The sequence below is a fragment of the Chionomys nivalis genome, chromosome 1, assembly GCF_950005125.1.
Source record: "Chionomys nivalis chromosome 1, mChiNiv1.1, whole genome shotgun sequence".
NCBI lineage: Eukaryota > Metazoa > Chordata > Mammalia > Rodentia > Cricetidae > Chionomys > Chionomys nivalis.
Genome location: NC_080086.1, coordinates 48196803 through 48218915, shown reverse-complemented (window position 1 = coordinate 48218915; position 22113 = coordinate 48196803). Strand labels below are relative to the sequence as shown.

General features: G+C 40.4%; 1 protein-coding gene and 1 pseudogene across 3 annotated transcripts in view; both read right to left on the bottom strand.

Annotated features, from left to right (window-relative positions):
* The window catches only part of Cntn3 (contactin 3), a 397003-nt gene that overhangs the window by 330076 nt on the left and 44814 nt on the right, over window positions 1-22113 (bottom strand). The window lies entirely within an intron of this gene.
* On the bottom strand, window positions 519-1415 carry LOC130871593 (prohibitin 1-like; annotated as a pseudogene).

The following is a 22113-nucleotide window of genomic DNA, read 5'->3' as shown; positions in this document are numbered from 1 at the left end:
TTGAGCTATGTTGTAGAGAAATAGTAATAAAAACAACATGGAACCAGCATAGATCAGAAATACAGATCAATAGATAAAACAGATGATCCAGTATGAGTTACAAAAACTACAGTTATATGATTTGACAAAGATACCAAAAACATACGCTGGAAAAAGACAGCATCTCTAACAAATAGTTCAAGAAAAAGTGAATGTCCATATGCTAAAGAGTAAAATAGATCCATATCTATTACCTTATATGAAAATCAACTCCAAATGATCAAATGCCTCAATATGAAATCATTAATGTTTACATTGATAGAAGAAAATAAAGGCAGTACCATATAAGATACATAAAAGTACTTTTTATTTTTATTTTTTTGATAATTACAAATCTGAAGTGATTCTGCTTTTATTTCCTTAACGTTAAGCCAATCGTGGAATTTCACAGTGATTTCTGGGGTGGGGCAGAAGGAAAATGTATTCAGAGTGATCAAGGCCTCGACCTGGTTGGCCTGAGAAGTGCAAGCAGGTGGGCCTCACTGGCGAAGCTGGAGGAGCACCAACTGCCCTGCTGGCAGGTAGGTGACGTTCCCAGAGGGGGAGAGATGGTGAGCACTGTCCTCAGCTGCTTTCAGCGTCCACAGCTCAATCAGGCCATTGCCTGCCGTGGCCAGGAAGCTGGCAATCAGCTTGGCTGCCTTGGAGCCGCCCTCAGCAGAAAGGATGGCTGACTTTTTCTGCTGCTCAGCCTTTTCCACCACAAATCTGGCCCTCTCTGCTTCCTGCTGAGCCACCTGTTTGGCTTCCACTGCTTCCATGAATTCCTTCCCAGAGGTCAGATGTGTCAAGGACACGTCATCCAGGATGACCCCCAAAGGTTGCTGCTCTCTCTGTGAAGTCATCACTCACCTGCCAGGAGACCAGCTCTCGCTGGGTGATCAATTCTCCAGCATCAAAGCGAGCCACTACCGACTTTAGGATCTCTGTAGTGATGGAAGGCAGCACCTGCCATCATAGTCCTCACTAATGCTGGTGTAGATACGAGGAAGCCGGCTGGTCACCAGCCGGAAGAGGATGGGTAGTGTGATGTTGACCTTCTGCAAACCTTTGCTATCAGTGATGACTGGTACATTCCATGGTCATGAGCGGCAGTCAAAGATAACTGGTTTCTGTACCCAAGGGATGAGAAAGTGAGCCCCGTGCCCTACCACAACATCCTGTACTCCACAGAATCGGTCAAAGATGACAGCTCTGTGCCCAGCATCCACATTATACAAGGCAGAGTTCACCAAGCCTCCTGCCACTGCTAAAGTCAGGCCAAACTTTCCAGTGGATTCAAATACTTTGCAGCCATGATTCCTTTTGTTGCACCCACTCACACCTGCTTCTACTCTGACCTCCACATCAAAAGTACTTTTTAAATAGAATTCCATACAAACAAGAATGAGGGGAACAACTGACAAGTGGGACCTCATAAAACTAAAATGCTTTTTTTACAACAAAGAAAACATCAAATGAGTGAAGATCAAGTCTACAGAATCAGAAAGAATCTTTGTCATTCACCCAATAGAAAATGAACATCTAGAATACCCAAAACTTTCAAAAGTAACAAGAATCATAAAAGTAACACATACACATGTACACACAGACACAGACACACACACACACACACACACACCAGCTATAACACTTGGGAGAGCAAGCCTTGGGCAACACAATAGAACCAACCCCATTGGCAGAGGTATAGTGAGCCAGCTCCAAAGTTGTAAGCATGGGAGAGCTGTACCCATTACTCATTTCTCACATGGCAGCATGGGCTCATTTGGCAGCGTGGGTGGGTAAGATATGCCCCCCGAATCCATCAATGCCTGAGGCAGATGGGAGAGCTGGCCCAGAGGTCATAAAAGTGGTAGAATTGTCTCTGCCCCTCACTGGCTGAAGCACTCAGAAGAGTGTCCCTTATATCTGCAACACAGTACAGATGGCCATGAATGTGTAGTTGTGGGAGAACCAACCCTGAGGACGTGAAAGGGAGAGAAGTTACACTGTTTTGAGATGACACATTACCTCACTCAGAATGGTGAGGAACCTTCAATCACTGTTGGTGGGATTGTGAACTGCAGCAGTCACTATGAGTAATTTTCCAAAAGGTAAATGTAAATTTAGCACAGGCCCCAGCTATATCATTCTGCAATGTGTAATCAAAGGACTGAAAATCCTGTTTCACAGATATATGCTTGCCGTGATCACAGTCACTCTATGCACAATGAACAGGAGATTGAAACAGCTTGGGTGTCCTTCAGCTGATGAATGGATAATGAAAGTATGGTACAATGGGATTAGCTTTAAGGAAAAATGATATTATGAACTTTTCAGATAAATGGAAGAAATGAGAAAACATTATACTGAGTGATGTGACCCAGACACAGAAAGACAAATGCTACATGTTCTCTTATTTATAGAGAGTAGTTCTATGTAGATGAAGGCTGCTTGTTTGTTTCCCATCTGCCCAGACCTGAATAATAACACAGAAACTATATTAATTACAACACTGTTTGGCAAATAGCTTAGACATATTTTTAGCTAACTCCTACATCTGAAACTAACCCATTTCTATTCATCTATGTATTGCTAAGAGGCTGTGGCCTACCAGTAATGTTCTGGCTGGTGGTTGGTGTCATTTTCCTTTGGCAGCTACATTGTATCTCCTTGACTCTGCCTACTCTCTCTCTCTCTCTCTCTGTTCTGTTTTCCCACCTGGCTTTACTCTGCTAGGCCATTGGCCTAAAGAGCTTTATTCATTAACCAATAAAAGCAAAACATAAACAAAAGGACTTCCTACATCAGCTCTGAATCTCTATATTTGGGTATATAGCCTGAAGTAGTCACAGAATGCTGGTTTATTAATTTAATAAGTATCTTGACTAAAAGGCAACTTGGCAGAGGAAGAGTTTATTTAATCTTACAAGTTTATATTCCATCCCTAAAGGCAAGTCAGGGAAAGAACTCAGATGAGGAAGCTGGATTCAGGGCCTGAAGTTGAAGTCATGGCAGAATATTGCTCTCTTGTCTGCTTCCTATGGCTTGATCAGTTTGATATCTTATATCACTCAGGATCACTTGCCCAGGAGTTTTAATGCCTGCACTATGGTGGGAACTCTCATATTAAATAGTAATCAAGAAAAGGCCCTCCCAACAGGCTTGTCTGCAGTCAATATGATAGAGAAATATTACCAAGTGAGGCTCCTCTTTCCAGATAACCATAGCTGACAAAAAAGAAAAAAAAGAAAAAAAAAACACACACACACACAAAACTAACATAACTGTTAAGTAGAAAGTAAGGAGCGGGATACTAGGATTTATGCACTATGGGAGGGGGAAATGGAAAAATCATAGTGACTTTATTTGAGGAACAGAAATGGTGCAAATACAGAAAGAGAAGGATAAGGGGAAGATAAATGTCACTAAGGATATCTAAAATTCCATAGAGAAACATATTACTTCATGTTTACTTAAAATACATGTGTTTATGTGAAAGAATGTATATTGTCTCACAAAAGCCTAGTAACAAGAATGGGAAGTTCCCTTTTATTTGCTGGTCAGGAAAGTTCTAAAGACTCTCAAAATAACACAGGCTATTGGCATTCTTGGATGTCTCCAAGAAAGCAAGACCCTATTGCTGAAGACCCCTCAAAATCTGGACACATGTCTTAAAGGAATAAAGATAGATATGACCTTTAAGCCTCTTCTGTGAAAAATAACTACATAGTAGAGGGTGCAAGGCAAATATTCAAGGGAGAAAACCAACCAATAGTCCTACCCAGATGGACAGTCTAAGAATAGTATCTGGACTAGTAATATACTGCTCCCCAATGATGTAGTTATGGCATTTTATCTTGGGGTTAAAAGCTGTCTAATTGGAATTAGGTCTGTTCAACAGAAGAGAATTCATGCTTGGTCCTGTAAACCCAGCCAAGCACTAATGGCTCATTATGACACAGACCCAGAAAGGAACCTATACTGCCATATTCCTAACTGAAATATAATTTGTAACTGTATTCTAAATGTGCATCCTTATATGTAGATATATGTTTAGCTCTCAAGTCTCATCAAATGAGTCATTTCTTTCTGAAGAGATGCACTAGTTGATAAAATTCAGAGAAGCCAGGCGGTGGTGGCACACACCTTTAATCCCAGCACTTGGGAGGCAGAGGCAGGCGGATCTCTGTGAGTTTGAGACCAGCCTGGTCTACAAGAGCTAGTTCCAGGACAGGCTCCAGAACCACAGAGAAACCCTGTCTCGAAAAAGCAAAAATAAATAAATAAATAAATAAATAAATAAATAAATAAATAAAATTCAGAGAAAAACTCACTGTGGCACAATCAACCCCACTTGATACATCTGTAACACAACCCCAACACATAAGGATTAGGGAAAATCACAGAAGAGATACTGGGAAGATTGAAAAACCAGAGAAGCAGGATATCTTCTATTAAACAGTGTTTTTTAGACATGTAGAGGAGTTTAACCCATGGAACATCAACAATTAGGTTGCCTAAACAAGACCTTCATAATGATGACACCAGTTGGCAGGCCAACACAGATGGGGAATTTTACAAGGCACACCCCTAGATAAAGAGCTAGAAGCAATTATTAACTACTGCTAAAAGACAGAAAATACGTTTTCTCCAGGAAGAGATCCCTGATAGGTTATTCAATCCTCAGGGTCAGTGCTAAACATATGTACACATGAGCAATACTAAATGAACTCATTTAGTATGTTATAGATATTTCCATATAACTGTATATGTGCATGCGTACACACACACACACACATAGTTGGAGGTCACTCGTTCATTCCTGGATACCCAGACCTGAATTAATCACACAGAAACTATAATATTTGCAATACTGTTTGACCAATGTCTTAAGCTTATTGCTAGCTAGCTCTTCTATCTTAAATTAACACATTTCTATTAATCTGTATATCACCATATGATTGTAGCCTACCAGTAAGGTTCCATCCAGTGTCTTGTCTTCTGTGTCTGTCTCCTGCAGTGGCTCCATGGCTTCTCCTTGACTCTACCTACTCTCTCCTCCTCTACTAATTTGGAATTTTCACCTTGCACTATTCTGCTAAGCCAATGGCCAAAGCAGCTTTATTCATTAGCCAACAGAAACAACACATATACAGAAAGACTTCCCATACCACTTCCTCTTTTCTGTTTAAATAAAAAAAGTTTTAACTTTAACATAGTAAAATTACAGGTAAGAATACAGGTTTCACACAAGAATTGTAGTTACAATATTAAATCTTCTTTATCTTTGATCATAACTAAGAATAACTATAATTTTATCTATTCCAACTTCATCGAAGATAACAGAAGGATATAATATTACCTAAGTAAGTGGGAAGTGCATTATAAGCAACTTCCAAAACTCTAGAATTGACAGAGACATCTTGCTGCTTGGACAGTCACAAAAGTCTCATTTGCAATGCTGGAGCACCCAACTTTGGCTAAGGCCTAGAGTAACTAGAAGATCATTTTCAGAGGCAGGAAAATTTCCAAAACTGTCTTACCCTGTCTTGGCAAGGTTTGAGAGTCTTTTTATTTCTTGCATCCTGCTTGTCCTGTATAGACACTGTGAATTTTGTCAGTGGTTGATGTATGTGTAGTTCTTTGCCCAAAGGCCAGTTTTTTTCTAGAAGAAAACAAGCTCCAAACGGAGTGTCTTATTGTCCAACATTCCCTCACATACACAGACAGGAATAATAGTTGAAGAAGAGTTCATGAATTTGAGAGTAAGTAGAAGGAAACACAAGAAAAGTTGGAGGGAAAAGATTTATAAATACAAAAATACTGTGCTCATGTATAAAATAAATTCTCAAAAAAATTTTAAACCCTCTACATTAAAAATATGTACATCCTCATTTCTACAGAGTGATAATTTGCATTAGAAAACACAGCTAGAGCACCACTAAGCTTCATACTGTAGTTTCCATATTGATGCAGATGTTTTAGACCTTCTGAAGTCTAACACACAAAGACAGAGAGGCAGAGACTCTAGAATGGATAGACTTAGTTCCTATTCTCATTGCTGTGGGAAAAAAAAAACACATTGGAAAAAAAAACAATTTAAGAGAGATGGGCTTGGTTTGCACCCTATTCCATATCATAGTCCACTATTACATGAAAATAAAGGCCTCAGGAACTTTAAATAATTAATCATATCATACCTATAGTTAAGAGCAGACAGCAATGAATTCATGCATAAATGGAATGCTCAGCTCAATTCTCATTTTCTTGGTCTAGGGTTCAACACATGGAGTGATGCCACCCATATTCAAGGTGGGTCTTCCCCTCATGGTTGACCCAATTAAGAAAATTCCCTATAGGCATATCCATAGGCCAACCTAATGTAGATAATTCTTCATTGAGACTCCCTTCCAAGGTAATTCTAGATGTGTCAAGTTGACAAACTACCATATGATACCAGGGGAGAGAAAGTAATTATGCATTTCCATCCGGACCTGTCCAGTGGCTTATAGTGGGATACATTTTTTATTTTATTTTTTTTTGTCTCTTCTTAAGTTTCTCTTAAGTAGGAGAGACTAAAAAAAGTACATAGCAAGGAGTTTTCAAATCTTATTCTGGTATACAAGGTGATGTGTGCTGCACAGAAGGCAGACTATAGCAATTCCTCTTCTGAATGAAATATTCATTGTTCCAACTGCTACAAATATAGGTGGCTGATGACTCTCAGTTGGGTTTCTCTCTAGGAAATGTCTTCAAACAAAAAGGTTCACTCAAATTATTCCTTCATCGTCTGATGTAATTGCATATGACTTCTTAAATTTTCATGACATACTAAGGCCCACTCCACTGTACCAAGGTTAGAGACCTGAGATGTATTAAAGCATCTCAGAACTCCTCATGAGAGGACCTAAGGCTTTGACATAATAATTTTACCAACTGGGATGGCCTTCCATTTCCACTTCCCACCTCCTCTTACAGGATACATCTGAGAAACCTTCCTCCATGCTGTTTACAATTGAATGCATGCTAAAGGAGCTTCCAGTTTCTAGGGGTAAATATTGGTAAACCTCTTCATGATGTTAAGTGATTGATCCATACCTACCTAACATATGTATATATTGAAAATGATCAGAAGTACGCTAAGCACATCTTCTTAATAATTTTAAATCACAGTATAATTTTAATAATAAAATAGGCAAAAGAACAACACAGTTATGATTCATATAATATTATAGTAAGAACTCTTACTTCAGCCTAAGATTTGTTATTTGCATATCATCTCTAGATACATTAACATCTTAAATCCTAATTTTTGACTATAGTTCATGAACAATGATATCTATACTTGAAGGTCACTTCATATCCAAATAATATAAGGCATAGGAAATATTAAACAGCATTGTGAAGTTCAATAAAGCTACCTATAGTTTTTATCATGATCAATACTATTATTAGGAAGAGGCAGACACACAGGGGGTAAGCCCCATGTCTAAGACTGGCTCAGTTTTGCAGAGTTATCTGGTCTTCCCTTAGTAGCAAAATGAACAAAGCCCACAGAAAGTTGTTATCTTTCTGCTCCTCGATGCTCTGATTCTTTAGATGCAGGAAGTTGAGTGATCTCCGTTGGTGGGTTTTGGGGTACTAACGACCCCTGAGAGGTTGATAATTCCTTTGCAATGAAGGAGAAACTGCAGCCATACCAGCTCCTTTGGGGCCTCATTAGAGGCCTGCTTGCAGGCAGCTCAGAAGATGCCTTCTTTCCAGGGAGGTTTGGCATGTGGCAGTCATTGTGTAACCTTGTACATGCTCAGCCTACCTCCACCAGCGGGAGCTTTGTGCTTGAAAGTCAGTCTTGATGGAACTGAAGAGAAAAAGCAAAAAAAAAAAAAAAAAAACGGAGAGGAAAGAAAAGAAGACATATATAACCACAGCCACTCCCCACAAACCATCCACCCAAACTGGTAAGCTGAATGTTAAGTTCACGGGTTGCGGATTGCTCAAAGAGAAAATGAGAAGAAAGGACAAAGTACAATCCTCTGAGGAGAAAAGAAGATGGAAGCTTCTTCTGGTGTTGGTTCCCCCACCTAACCTTCTGATGGCTTCCTGTTTTATACTATGCAACTGCCTAGCATAGTAAAGTACAGATTTCCAGTTTATCAAATCACACATCAGTAACCCATACAAAAACAATAAAAGGTAATCACCAGAGTCATTCATATCTAAACAACAGGACACTGGTAACATCCTTAAATCCAAAATACTTCTTTAAGGTTAGAATATACTAATCCAAAGAAGCTAAGATCCACTGCATACTCAGGGTAGCAACTCAAGACTCACACTATATGTCCAATTGCCCAAATGGAGTGAATGCCCAATAGTAAGGGCAACATAAACTGGCAGTGCTGCTCTGGCAATGAGACTGGAGATCCCTGGGAGACAGTCCCACTGATGGTTCCCCTTGGCTACCCACCATTAAGTATATCACTACACTCTTCTCTGTGTATGGTCCTCAGTCTAAGCAAGAAGAGCTGTACTGTTCTGTCTGGTTATATAACTTCATACACATGCATACATAAGTGCCTTACTCTAAACCAATGGCCTTGTGTCTGGAGGCTCAGCAGAGCGTATTGGGCCAGGAACATGTCGACAGCCTGTGAGGGTCACTCCATATTGCAGTTATTACAACAGTTGGTAACCTCACAGAAATTAGAAAGTAATTTTATGTGCTTTAGATGCTCTAATTATCTTTAAACACTTTCCAATTTTTTTCCAATTTTATACACAAATTCAAATTGATGCATAATGAAATCTACATTCGCATATTTATAGATATTTAGAAATACTTTACTATCATCAGCTTTCCATCTCCAAGCTACCATCCCAGGCTGTTATCTCTTAAGTGGATTATTGAAATTGCCATGTAAATCAGTTATCCGCCTCCCTCTCTGTTGATATGGTGCTAATGTTTAAAACTTTCACCAGAACTTTTATTTCCACACCGAAAATCCTATCAAGGGCCTCCAATTGTTCAGAAACTAAAACACTGACTCATCACTATGTGTCACAAAAGCTATTCTATGCCTCCCTCTTGGGCCATCCTACTCCTCCAGAAGCCTTTACTCTTTTGTAGCCATAGCTGCCTCCTTTAGGAAGAGAATTGTTCCATACCCTCCTCAGCACATCTGCACTGTCTAAAGCCTACCCCAAAGCCTTCTTCTACCACACTCTCTGGTAGCTTGATTTTCCACTCAAACTCCTGGTCTCTGCTCCATAAATCCTCCCCTTATAGAAGCATCCTGCTTCTCCTCAATGTGTCCTAATCTTGCTATATTGTTCTTTGGTCAATTACCACTTACTGGAGATATGGAATTTTTTCTCCTTCCACGTCAAATGGAAACTTCATGAGATAGGATCCCACTATTCTACCCTCACCACTTTTTACAAAACTTTGAGAGTAGTTAGATTTCAGCAGGTAATGGCAAACGAAGAGATGACTGCCGCCACTTTTCATTCAAAACATTATACAGTTATGTTTTTCTAAGAATTTACTTTCAGATTTGATGATCACATATGGGGGTAAGGTTGCTCTAGAGTGAGCACTCACAATCCAAGCCAACATAATCTTCAAAAGAATATCAATATTACAAAACTATGAAAGGAAGTGACCTTTTCCTCCCATACCTGGCGTATTGGAGACAGTAGATTTCGTCTAGAGCCTCAGCACCAGCTTCGTCCTTGCCTGATAATTCTAGTAGCTCCATCATTATTTTTTAATTCTTATTCCTAATAGAAGTGACTGACAACAAGCGGAACAAGTATACATATTTGCAGGCATAGATTCCAACATTAGCTGCAAAGTAAGTGCATGGAAAGTTTGTTGCAGTCACTCTACGAACCTGTGTTTGTTGCAATGGTATTGTTTTCATTATTATTCAAAACTCTTTATTCGCACATTTTTCCTTTTGAGTTGTTGCATGCCCTTTTAAATTCTTTAGTGACGGCTTCATACATTTATTTGATGAACTTAAGTCATGTTCACCACCTTTTATTTCTTGTATTCTCCACCCTCTACCACAGGATCCCTGCTCAACAGGTCCCCTCCTATTTTCACATCTTTGTATGTGGCCGACTGAGTCTTAATTAGAGTTAAAACAGCACAAACATTCTTGCTGTTTCTTCTCTATCTGCTGGATGCTATGGCAACAGCATCCAGAAAATGATGGTTGAAAAATAATTAAAGGACTAAAGCACGGGCACGGAGTATATCCAGGTAAAACCCTCCACCAAGAAAAGAGGACTAATGAGGAAATCACACGTGTGTGCTGAAGTCCCCTGCACTTGTGTGAGGACCTTTATATTCATGGACCCTGGGCTTCCACATCTTTTTCACAGTTTGCTGTCTATTACCATGGCTCATGTAACTCTACCTTCTTAGTAGGAAGACAGCATAAAAGTACTCTTTCCCAATTCAATGAAATACCCTCATACTTCACCAGTCCACCTAGACATCAACATTTTTAATCATTTCCTCCAAAAATAGTTCTATCAAAAGAAAAACCATGCTGTATTTGACCTTAAATTGGGTCACCTAAATTTCAGGGCAATTGAACGCAGTTGAAACATAAACCCCAGAGTCAGCTTCTATTAGAAAGGCTGAGAGATACTTAGCCATCCCTGGCATGCAAAGAGATAATGCCCATTTGAGAATAATGATAAAGCAGCAGCAGATGTTCACTCAATTAGATTGCCTGATTAGCTCAACATTCCAATGCATCATGCAACTCAGTAACGGATTGTCCCACTGTTCCTGTTCTGGGGGAACGGCTTTAAACAGCGTATCCACTGCAGCTGCTGGGTTCACTCTATTTGTTTCTATACAATCCACAAGTCACCCCAAATACTCTCAGTGTTTCTTTTGCTTGCCAAACCACAGATGTTTCTGCTTTCTCATCTCTCCTCTTCAGGCTGTCTTTTTCATTTGAAACCCATAGGGGGAAAAAAAAAAAGAAAAGAATTTCATATTCACTGTTAGATCATGAGAACTCAAACAGACATATGCCTATTGGAAAGGTGACATCTACAAGTTCCAATTTTCACCGCATTATTATGGAGTAATAATGGAATCCAATTTGCAGCTACCCTAACACTATTACAGCTAGAGTGGACTTTTGCCATTCTGTTTGGACAGCCAGCATCCTTATTTTTTTTAAACAGAGAAGAACACCTTCCACATCATGAGGTGCCATTCTCCAATTGTGAGAAACCTATCTTCCTAGGCTACCTTACACAACAGTGGTAAAGAATACGTACTATGCTGTGACAAATATATAAAGTCACTCGCAATTGCCTGTGAAGCCTATGGCAGAAAGATATGGAATCCTTATGAATGAAATACTTAAGGTGGCTTTTGCATCTCTGATAGACATTTGTCAAATAGTTGCAGCCAATTCAGCATCTTCTGAGGTCCTACCATATGATATAGAATACTTTAATTACAACAGTGAAAACCAAATCTGAAAAAGGGTATCTAAGCCTGCTTAGCTCCTGGCACCTACATATCATCCAAGAAAAGGGTCCATTTGAAATCTTGGGAAGATGAAGTGGACAGTCTTTTCTATACGGTCACTTTTCTGAGATGGATTTTCTTTCTTTCTTTTTTTCTTTTTTTTCTTTATTTTATTCTCTTTTAATTAAAATTTCCTCCTCCTCCCCGGTTCCCATTTCCCTCCCCCTCCTCCCACACATCGCCCCCTCCCCCCACTCTCCTCCCTCTCTCCCCACTCCTCTCCCCCCCACCCACACTCCATTCCCCCTCCCTCTAGGTACTGAAGAGCAGTCCAAATTCCCTGCCCTGCGGGAAGTCCAAGGTCCTCCCATTTCTATCTAGGTCCAGGAAGGTGAGCATCCAAATAGGCTAGGATGGATTTTCAATATGTTCAGAGAAGCACAGACAGAATGTTTAACAAAAACAGCAGGAACACAAAAGAGGGAACAATAGCCAAGTTCAATAATCTGATGGTTATAATTTATAGCATTCCTTCTCTGCAAAGAAAACTTAGTAGTCTATAGACACTAAATATAGAAAAATCTGTGTTAGCAGGATTTTAACAGTATCTACTCATTCTAACATCCATAGGGAATTCTCTGCAAACTGGGTGTCACCAACTATGCTCCCAAATTTAAGTACTCTCTCCAAACTTTCTAACTCACAGCATAAAGGAATATCTAAGTAATTCAAAAGTCACCATCAACTATTTTTATAGAGTCACATGCATCCTAACCCATCCTCAAATGTCCTAAGTTGCTGAAGATTGCCTTGAACTCTTGATACTTCTGCCTCACACTCAGATTATGACCATGTACCATCACAGCTAGTTTGATGTGGTTCTGAGAATCAAATCCAGAATTTTCTCTATGGACTGAGTTGTCTCCTAGCCCTAAGTCTCAATTTCCAAAAAGCCAGATTGATGTAATTCAACATACAAAATATTATTCAATCTCTAAATTTTTCAAAAGTATGTGTGGCATTCTATTAGAAGTTTCTAATCACTTGTAAAAGCAAATGAAAGTGAGGTAAATGGGGACTTTATTTGGCCTTAGCATGCCCACTAGTGCAAAGAACCGATTCTACCCGTAGAAGGTTGATGGCTCCAATAGCTCCCTCCTTGTTTCTTTTTGCATTGTCAAAGTATGAGTTGGCAAGGAATGTCTGTTTACTTGGGACTGATTTACAGCTCACAACATTTTATTCTTCTAATTATTTTAAATAGAGATTACCATATAATTACATCATTTTCCACTTTCCTTCTTCCAAATCCTCTCATATACCCTTCACTGCTTTCTTTCAAATTTATGGCCTCTTTTTTCCCACAAATATAAATATATATTTATGCTTGTGTAAAATATATGTGTGTATATATGTATGTGTATATACATGTATGTGTATATATCCTACTCAGTCTATGTAATGTTGCTTATATGTAAATATTCAGGATTTATTGCTTGATATTGAATAATCAATTGGTGCATTTTTCCCTGAGAAACATTATTTCTCCCATTTTTGCTATTCCTTAGTTGTCTGTAATTCTTTGTATAGGGGTGAGGTCTCCTGGTCTTCTCCCATTCACGTCAGCATGTCTACTGTTGTCCATGCTTAGCCTGCATTGAGGCAAACATGTTAGTGAGACTTTATGAGAGGATTTTTGAAAATTACTTGTAGTCGAACTTTCCTCTGGGCTGCCAGCTCACATCTAACAATGTGGAGATGTATTAGTTATGAAAGCTTAGAATTATCTTAGGCTTCTCTTTAAGTAGCTCTTATAACTTAGACCATTTATATTAATATATAGTCTGTCTCAAACTGCCCATCCTGCTTTTTTCATCTCTTCTGGTGTCTCTCTGGAGCCTAGATTCATCTCCTACTTCTCTCTTTTCCCAGAAGTCTGGCTTAATCCTCCTGCCTTGTTCTTGGCCATTCAGCTCTTTATTACACCAATCACAACAACGCACCGCCACACAGTATACAAATAACCCACAACAGTTACTAGAATGCACAGCCTCAGCAAACTCTCTGATCCTCTGATTTAGAATCTTTCAAACCCCTCTTCCACAACATTTCGTCAGCCTTGGGTGCATAGATTTGTTCACTGGGACTGGGCTTGACAATTTTGCATTTTTATCGGTTGTGGCTTTCTGCAGTGATCTCTGTCTCTTGTAAAGGTATGCTTCCTTGATGAGGCATTATCAGTAGATTTATCTCTGGTTTTAAAGAGAAATTTTTACAACAGAGTTAGGTATTATGCTAGCTTAGTAGAGTGGTGGTTCTAGATTCTTCTTTAAGATCCATATTTCATGAGCTCTGGATGGTTGGCTAGGTTCCCAGTATGAGGTGTGACTTCCCTATTGTTAAGTGGTTGTCAGTCCCATTAGAGAACTGTTGGTTATTACCATTATATGTGCTGCTATTGCACTGTAACATTTGTAATGCCTTGGTGTGCTGTGACATATGGGTCAAAACATCCAAGATGGTGAAACACACGGTGTTCTAAGGACACCTTGAGTCCTGGACTGTAGTATACAGATAAAGGAAAATGAGCATTTGTGCATACATATACCATGACAGGGATGAGACAAATTAATCTGTGGTGCTCTGGAAAAGAAGATTAACTCTCCGGTTGTATAGTGGATCTTGAACTTGAATAATGAAGGCATACATTTTTGGTATGCTGTGGTTCCTTTGACTGGGAGTATGTATAGATATGTGACAGAAAATATAGTTACTGTGAATAAGACCCAAGAGTTAAATCTGGGTACCCCAAATAAATTCATCTGAACCTTCTTTCCCTAAGTTCCTGGTGCTTGGCTTGCAGTTTCTACATGCTTTACTCATGCCCTTCTTTCTTTAAATAATCTGCCACTGTCTTTTTGGAGTGTACCACCTTTACAAAAATAGGACTGAAAACTCAAAACTCTGGGAATGACAACTTTATTTCCTGAGTTCCTCAATAGAGTCCAGCCTCTTCACCATAAAATGAAACAAAACAGGGGATCCCAGAGTAAAGTATCCAACAAGACTCTGCCAGGCTCCATCTGCTGCATGACCTCTTCTTTGCTCTAGTAATGTCTTCTGTTACTACTGTCCTCTAGAATTTTCCTTCAGGGTGTTACCACTAAGATGTCCCCCATCTTGTCCCGAAGCCAGATAAAGCCTAAAACTTCATGCCCTCTATCCTCAGTGACTATTACCAAACAGGTGAAATGACTCATTCCCCAGGAAAAGCATGGGTACCCTGATGTAGATGATGCTGGGACAAAGTGCTAGATGTTCTCCAAAAAGGGGAGATAGGCAGTTTCATTCTTCAGACCAGGTTGCTCTCTAAGGAGAGTCTGCTAACCCTGGGAAGAAAATTGTTGCTGGAAGTGTATTATAGGAAAAACTACTTTTCCAGCCACTTTAGGCTTGATAAGCATGAAAAAAAAAGTAGGCTCCTTTTAATAGCATTTCTTTGATGCTGAAGAGAACCATCGTGCACTTAGGTAATGGTATAAGCTACACAGGATAGTAGGCATAAAAATAAGCCCTGAAGTTGTTTTGTCTGACCATAGAAAGTGTCCAAACAGTGACATGATGACTTAATGCAGGGTTTATCAGTAAGTGATTAAGTGATGTTCAAGCCCTTGGGCAACATGTCACTTACACAGCTCAGAAGTCTAGAATAAAAGTACTGGTCTCTCACAGTTTCCTGCCCTTTCACTGAGGCTACCAACCCAGAGTAGTGAGGGCCTGACTAGAGGGCAGGCCTCAAGGTCCCCGCCAGGGAAAGCGGCCCCCGCTGCTGGGGTTGCAGTCTCTGCTTGTGATCTCCTGGACCTGCTCTCCCTGCCCCCTATTTCCCTTGGTCCCTGGCTCATTGGGGCCACCAGGAATCCCTGCATAGGTGCTGAGAAGTCCCATCTGGATGGGTGAGTGTGTGCTATCCTGGGGCGCACTGTCCCGGTAGAGAGCACAAACGCCCCCCCCCCCCCAGCTCCTGCTGCAAGGCTTTCTTTCCTACACACCCGCCCCCCACCCCCACCCCCAAGCCTGCCTTGTCTGCAAGGTCCTTTACTGTGGAACAGTTTCCTGCCCTTTCACTGAGGCTACCAACCCAGAGTAGTGAGGGCCTGACTAGAGGGCAGGCCTCAAGGTCCCCGCCAGGGAAAGCGGGCCCCCGCTGCTGGGGCTGCAGTCTCTGCTGTGATCTCCTGGACCTGCTCTGCCTGCGCCCTACTTCCCTTTGTCCCTGGCTCATTGGAGCATCCAGGAGTTCCTGTGTAGGTGCCGAGAAGTTTCATCGGGACGGGTGAGTGTGTGCTATCCTGGGGCAGACGGTCCCGGTAGAGAGCACAAACACCCCTCCCCCAGCTCCTGCTGCAAAGCTTTCTCTCCTACACACCCGCCCCCACCCCCACCCCCAAGCCTGCCTTGTCTGCAAGGTCCTTAGCTGTGGAACAGTTTCCTGCCCTTTCACTAAGGCTACCAGCCCAGACCAGTGAGTGCCTGACTAGAGGGCAGGCCTCAAGGTCCCCGCCAGGGAAAGCGGGCCCCTGCTGCTGGGGCTGCAGTCTCTGCTGTGATCTCCTGGACCTGCTCTGCCTGCGCCCTACTTCCCTTAGTCCCTGGCTCATTGGGGCATCCAGGAGTTCCTGTGTAGGTGCCAGAAGTTTCATCGGGACGGGTGAGTGTGTACTATCCTGGGGCGGACGGTCCCGGTAGAGAGCACAAACGCCCCTACACTAAGGATACCCAACCAGAGCAGTGAGTGCCTGCCTAGCGGGCAGGCCTCAGCAACCCCCGAAAGGGAGCGCAGGCACCTCCAGCTTGTACTGCAGTGTCGCCTGTGTTCTACTTGACCCCGCCCGACCCCTTGCATTCGGCCTTCTTTACGCGGGTCATTGGAATACCACGCATCCATGTTTTGGTGTTGAGGAGTTCACCTGGAAGGGAACGGTTCCTGCCCCTACACTGAGGAGATACACCTAGAGAGTTAGTCACAGCAAAGACTGGTCCAAGACATCAGGCCTCTCCTGGCTCCATTTGAAGGAAAAGATGGGCAGGCGCCAATGCAAGAATTCCCCCAACAACTTGAAAGGCAACGTGACATCACCAGGATCCAGGAATCCCGAAATGAGAAGTGTACACCCTAATCCAGAAGAATTAGAAGAATTCGACTCAAAAGTGAATTTTATGAAAATAATAGAGGACCTTAAACAGGAGGTGAAAAACTGCCACAACCAATTAGAGATTACAAACAAAAAGGTAGAGGAAATGAATAAATCTCTCAAAGATACCCAAGAAAACCAAGAGAAACAAGAAAAAGTAATCAAACAGGTAAGGGAAACGGTTCAAGACTTGAAGAATGAAGTGGAAGTAATAAAGAAAACACAAACCGAGGGAAGGATGGAGATGGAAAATTTGAATAAACGAACAGGAACTACAGAGACAAGTACCACCAACAGATTACAAGAGATAGAAGAAAGAATCTCAGACACTGAAGATACCATAGAGAAAATAAACACTCTCATCAAAGAAAACAGCATAACCAACAAATTCTCATCACAAAACATTCAGGAAATCTGGGACACAATAAAAAGACCAAACCTAAGAATAATAGGGATAGAAGAAGGAGAAGATCTACAGCTCAATGGTCCAGAAAATATATTTAATAAAATTATAGAAGAAAACTTTCCCAACCTTAAGAAAGATATTCCTTTGAAGGTCCAAGAAGCATACAGAACACCAAATCGACTGGATCAAAAAAAAACATCTCCTCGTCATATAATAATCAAAACACAAAACATACAGAATAAAGAAAGAATATTAAGAGCTGCAAAGGAAAAAGGTCAAGTTACCTATAAAGGTAAACCTATCAGACTTACACCTGATTTCTCTATGGAAACCATGAAAGCCAGAAGGTCCTGGATAGATATACTGCAGAAACTACGAGACCATGGATGCAAGCCCAGACTTCTATACCCAGCCAAGCTTTCGTTCACTATAAATGGAGAAAACAAAATTTTCCAGGATAAAAACAAATTTAAACAATACGTAGCCACAAATCCAGCCCTTCAGAAAGTAATTGAAGGAAAATCACAAACCAAGGAGTCCAACAATGCCCACAATAACTCAGACATCTAATGACCCTTCACCAGCACAACTTGAAGAAGGGAAACACACAAACTCTACTACCAAAGGAAAGAAGGAAAGAAAGGAAAAATGACTGGAGTTAACAACCACTGGTCATTAATATCACTTAATATCAATGGACTCAACTCACCTATAAAGAGGCACAGGCTAAGAGATTGGATACGAAAACAGGATCCAACATTCTGCTGCTTACAAGAAACACACCTCAACCACAAAGACAGACATCTACTCAGAGTAAAGGGCTGGGAAAAGGTTTATCAAGCAAACGGACCTAAGAAACAAGCAGGTGTGGCCATACTAATTTCTAAGAAAGTTGACTTCAAACTAAAATCAATCAAAAGAGATGGAGATGGACATTTTTTACTCATAACAGGAACAATTCACCAGGATGAAGTCTCAATCCTGAATATCTATGCCCCTAATATAAAAGCACCCACTTATGTAAAAGAAACGTTACTAAAACTCAAGGCAGTCATCAAACCACACACACTAATAGTAGGAGATTTCAACACTCCTCTCTCACCAATGGACAGGTCAATCAGACAGAAACCTAACAGAGAAATAAGAGGATTAAGGGAGGTAATGAATCAAATGGACTTAACAGACATCTATAGAACATTCCACTCAAATAAGAAAGAATATACCTTCTTCTCTGCAGCTCATGGAACCTTCTCGAAAATAGACCACATACTCGGTAACAAAGCAAACTTACACAGTTACAAAAAAATATCGGTAACCACCTGTGTCTTATCAGATCACCATGGATTAAAGTTAGAATTCAACAACAATGCTATCCCCAGAAAGCCTATGAACTCATGGAAATTGGACAGTCAACTACTGAACCACACCTGGATCAAGGAAGAAATAAAGAAAGAAATTAAAGTCTTTCTTGAATTCAATGAAAACGAAGACTCATCATACTCAAACCTATGGGACACTATGAAAGCAGTGCTAAGAGGAAAGTTCATAGCATTAAGTGCCCACATAAAGAAAACGGAGAAAGCACACATTGGAGACCTAATAGCCCACCTTAAAGCTTTAGAAAGAAAAGAAGCAGACTCACCTAGGAGAAGTAGAAGACTGGAAATAATCAAATTGAGGGCTGAAATCAACAAAATAGAAACACAGAAAACAATCCAAAGAATCAATGAAACAAAAAGCTGGTTCTTGGAGAAAATCAATAAGATTGATAAACCCCTATCCAAACTAATCAAACGGCGGAGAGAGAATACGCAAATTAACAAAATCAGAAACGAAAAGGGAGACATAACCACAGACACAGACGAAATTCAGAGAATCATTAGATCTTACTACAAAAACCTGTATGCCACAAAATTGGAAAATGTAAAAGAAATGGACACTTTTTTAGATAAGTACCATATACCAAAGTTAAACCAGGACCAGGTGAACAATCTAAATAGACCCGTTAGTCGCGAAGAATTAGAAGTTGTTATAAAAAACCTTCCCACCAAAAAAAGCCCAGGTCCAGTCGGCTTTAATGCAGAATTCTACCAGAACTTCCAAGAAGACCTAATACCTATACTCCTTAATGTATTTCACAATATTGAAACAGAGAAGTCATTGCCAAATTCCTTTTATGAAGCTGAAGTTACTCTGATACCAAAACCACACAAAGACACAACCAAGAAAGAGAACTACAGGCCAATCTCACTCATGAACATCGACGCAAAAATACTCAATAAAATACTGGCAAACCGAATCCAAGAACACATTAGAAAAATTATCCATTATGATCAAGTAGGCTTCATCCCAGAGATGCAGGGCTGGTTCAACATACGAAAATCTATCAATGTAATCCATCATATAAATAATCTGAAAGAAAAAAACCATATGATCATTTCATTAGATGCGGAAAAAGCATTTGACAAAATTCAACATCCCTTTATGATAAAGGTCTTAGAGAGATTAGGAATACAAGGGTCGTTCCTAAATATAATAAAAGCTATTTATAGCAAGCCGTCAGCTAACATCAAATTAAATGGAGAGAAACTCAAAGCTATTCCACTAAAATCAGGAACACGACAAGGTTGTCCACTCTCTCCATACCTCTTTAATATAGTGCTTGAAATTCTAGCAATAGCAATAAGACAACATAAGGGGATCAAAGGGATTCAAATCGGAAAGGAAGAAGTTAAACTTTCATTATTTGCAGACGATATGATAGTGTACATAAGCGACCCCAAAAACTCCAGCAAAGAACTCCTTCAGCTGATAAACACCTTTAGTAGCGTTGCAGGATACAAGATCAATTCCAAAAAATCAGTTGCCCTCCTATACACAAAGGATAAGGAAGCAGAGATGGAAATCAGAGAAGCATCACCCTTCACGATAGCCACAAATAGCATAAAATATCTTGGGGTAACCCTAACCAAGGAAGTAAAGGATCTATTTGACAAGAACTTTAAGTCAATGAAGAAAGAAATTGAGGAGGATACCAGAAAATGGAAGGATCTCCCTTGCTCTTGGATAGGGAGGATCAACATAGTAAAAATGGCAATTCTACCAAGGGCAATTTATAGATTCAATGCAATCCCCATTAAAATCCCATCAAAATTCTTCACAGATCTTGAGAGGACAATAATCAACTTTATATGGAGAAACAAAAAACCCAGGATAGCCAAAACAATCTTATATAATAAAGGATCGTCTGGAGACATTACCATCCCTGACCTCAAACTCTATTACAGAGCCTCAGTATTGAAAACAGCTTGGTATTGGCATAAAAACAGAGAAGTCGATCAATGGAACCGAGTAGAAGACCCTGATTTTAACCCACAAACTTATGAACACCTAATTTTTGATAAAGGAGCTAAAAGTATTCAATGGAAAAAAGAGAGCATCTTCAACAAATGGTGCTGGCAGAACTGGTTGTCAACCTGTAGAAGAATGAAAATAGATCCATATCTATCACCATGCACAAAACTCAAGTCCAAATGGATTAAAGACCTCAATATTAGTCTGAACACACTGAACCTGATAGAAGAAAAAGTTGGAAGTACTCTACAACATATGGGTACAGGAGATCACTTCCTACGTTTATCCCCAGCAGCACAGACATTAAGGGCAACATTGAATAAATGGGACCTCCTGAAACTGAGTAGCTTCTGTAAAGCAAAGGACACTGTCACTAAGACAAAAAGGCAACCCACTGACTGGGAGAAGATCTTCACCAACCCTGCAACAGACAAAGGTCTGATCACCAAAATATATAAAGAACTCAAGAAACTAAACTTTAAAATGCTAATGAACCCAATAAAAAAATGGGGCACTGATCTGAACAGAGAATTCTCAACAGAAGAAATTCAAATGGCCAAAAGACACCTAAGGTCATGCTCAACCTCCTTAGCGATAAGGGAAATGCAAATTAAAACAACTTTGAGATACCATCTTACACCTGTCAGAATGGCTAAAATCAAAAACACCAATGATAGCCTTTGCTGGAGAGGTTGTGGAGAAAGAGGCACACTCATTCATTGCTGGTGGGAATGCAAACTTGTGCAACCACTTTGGAAATCAGTGTGGCGATTTCTCAGGAAATTAGGGATCAACCTACCCCAAGATCCAGTAATACCACTATTGGGAATATACCCAAGAGATGCCACATCAAATGACAAAAGTATCTGTTCAACTATGTTCATAGCAGCATTGTTTGTAATAGCCAAAACCTGGAAACAACCTAGATGCCCTTCAATGGAGGAATGGATGAAGAAAGTGTGGAATATATACATATTAGAGTACTACTCAGCAGTAAAAAACAATGACTTCTCGAATTTTGCGTGCAAATGGATGGAAATAGAAAACACTATCCTGAGTGAGGTATCCCAGACCCAAAAAGAGGAACATGGGATGTACTCACTCATAATCGGTTTCTAGCCATAAGTAAAAGACATTAAGCATATAATGTGCGATCCTATAGAAGTTAAATAAGAAAGTGAACCCAAAGAAAATCATATAGTCATCCGCATGGAGAGGGGGAAGTAGACAAGATTGCAGGGCAAAAAATGGGAACTTGCGGGTGAGGTGGCATGGGGCAAAGGGGAAATGGGATGAGAAATATGAGAAGGGGAGGATGGGAGGAGCTCGGGGGATTGGGATGGTTGGGATATAGGAAGGATGGATACGGGAGCAGCGAAGTATATATCCTATCTAAGGGAGCCATCTTAGGGTTGGCAAGAGACTTGACTCTAGAGGGGTTCGCAGGTGTCCAGGAATATGTCCCCAGCTGGTACCTTGGGCAACTAAGGAGAGGGAACCTGAAATGACCCTATCCTATACTGATGAATATCTTGCATATCACCTTAGAACCTTCATCTGGCGATGGATCAAGGTAGAGACAGAGTCTCAATTTGGAGCAACGGTCTGAGCTCTTAAGGTCCAAATGAGGA